The 2,083-nt window shown below is 45.7% G+C and overlaps 1 pseudogene across 1 annotated transcript; it reads left to right on the top strand.

Moving 5' to 3' along the window:
- Window positions 1-278: 278 nt before the first annotated feature.
- On the top strand, window positions 279-1,764 carry LOC149843693 (aspartyl protease AED3 pseudogene; annotated as a pseudogene). The gene has a single exon (XR_016430989.1). The product of XR_016430989.1 is annotated as an aspartyl protease AED3 pseudogene (transcript).
- The last annotated feature ends 319 nt before the right edge of the window (window positions 1,765-2,083 follow it).

The raw sequence follows: 2,083 nt of genomic DNA, 5'->3' as shown, positions 1-2,083 counted from the left end.
AGGCACGATCTAGCAACTTCTAAATGGTATAAAACAAAAATTTTCATTAAGCACAAAGCCACAAAGTAGCCTATTTTTAGTCAGCCACCAAAAGACACGAGATAGGACGGAAGGAAAGGAGACCACTCAAGAGACAAAAGGAAATGATTAATTGAATAGCAACAAAACAAGTGGAATCCAGTAAGGAAACCAATGTATTATTATCCTCTTCAAAAGAAACTATATATATCATTGTTCACCCACTCATTTCTACACCAAATTCCCACACCAATATCACAATGGCAAACTATTTCTCCCCCTTGTCCTCCTTACTCTTCTTTACTTTCCTGTGTCTATCCAGTGCTTTCAGACCTCTCCCCAAGACCCTAACCCTCATCCCCATGAACAGCAACCTCTCACCTTTCAAATCCTCCTCCTCCTTGCCTTCTCTAGACCAGATCAATGCCCATGATAAGACTCGCATGATCTATCTTGACAACCTTATCACCAAAACAAACGTGCCCATAGGCTCAGGTCGACAGTTCTATCAAGCAGGCAACTACTTGGTCAGGGCCAATGTGGGCACACCTGCCCAATCCTTGCTCATGCTCATGGACACCAGCAACGATGCTGCATGGGTTCCATGCAGCGGGTGCACTGGCTGCTCTTCCCCATCCCTCTTCACCCTCGAGCAATCTTCGACTTATAAGCCTCTGCAATGTGGCACGCCGCAATGCGGACAAGTGTTTAATTCGTTCTGTGCCGGGACGTCGGATTGTCATTTCAACATGACCTATGGAGGTTCGTCTTTCGAGGCACTGTTGTCGGTTGACTCGCTTAGTTTAGCCAGTGACACCTTGCCCAGCTATGTCTTTGGCTGCCTTAAGACTGTTACTGGGACCTCAATCCCACCACAGGGTCTGCTCGGACTAGGCCGAGGGCCATTGTCCCTTCTATCTCAAGCAGGTAACCTCTACCAAAGGACCTTCTCATACTGCCTGCCCAACTCTAGGTCCACAAATTTTACTGGTTCCTTACGTCTCGGACCGGTTGGCCAACCAAAACGGATCAAGTTCACCCCATTGTTGACGAACCCGAGACGGCCATCTTTGTACTATGTCAATATGACTGGGATAAGGGTAGGGAAGAGGTTTGTGAACATCCCTCCTAGTGCATTGGCATTCAACCCCACTACCGGTGCCGGGACCATATTCGACTCGGGCACCATGGTGACTCGGTTGGTGGCACCAGCCTACATCGCGGTCCGAGATGAGTTCCGGAGACGGATCACGCAGCCGGTTTCCTCGCTAGGGGGGTTCGATACGTGCTACATCAATCCGATCGTGCCGCCAACAATTACATTCCAATTCGATGGGATGTATGTCACCCTGCCGCAGGAGAACGTGGTCATGCACAGTACCTTTGGCACCACGACCTGCTTGGCCATGGCTGCTGCACCAGGCAATGTGAACTCCGTGGTGAACGTGATCGCCACAATTCAGCAACAGAACCACAGGGTGCTCTATGACATACCCAACGCTCGCATCGGTGTGTCACGTGAGATTTGCACCTAGTGGCCAAGGTGTGTCACGTGAGCCTTATGGGATGGCTCTTGCTTTTACATCACTTAGCGTTGTTGCTGCTTGTCCCTATGTAAGGAAATGCCAATGCGTTCTTGTTTCTGCTTTCTAGTCTTGTCTTTATTGGCTTGATGATGTATGCTGTGCTTTCTCATCTTGGTAGCAAATTTCTTAGTTTGTTCTTATTAAAATGGGAGTGAGAAAATAACTCCGGCAGTTTGCTCATGAGAATTTTCTTTTTTATTTTTCTCCCATTTTGTTTTTAAACTGAAAATAAATCATATGAGATTTGAAATCTCATGAGATTCAAAATCATGTGATTTGGAATCTCATGTGATTCCAATTCTTATGTTTGTTTAACATGAGGAATGGAATCTAAAAAAGCAGAGAGAGAGAGAGAGACGTTGGGTTCACATTAAATTTTTTTTTGATGGTCTGGTTTGATTTGAAATCACACATTTTAATGTGTGATTTCAAATATAACCAGAATCATATTTTCTTTTGAGTTTTACTCCGAGAAACTG

This window comes from Nuphar pumila, chromosome 3, assembly GCF_984573655.1.
Source record: "Nuphar pumila chromosome 3, dmNupPumi1.hap1.1, whole genome shotgun sequence".
Lineage (NCBI taxonomy): Eukaryota > Viridiplantae > Streptophyta > Magnoliopsida > Nymphaeales > Nymphaeaceae > Nuphar > Nuphar pumila.
This window is presented reverse-complemented; position numbering and strand designations above follow the sequence as displayed.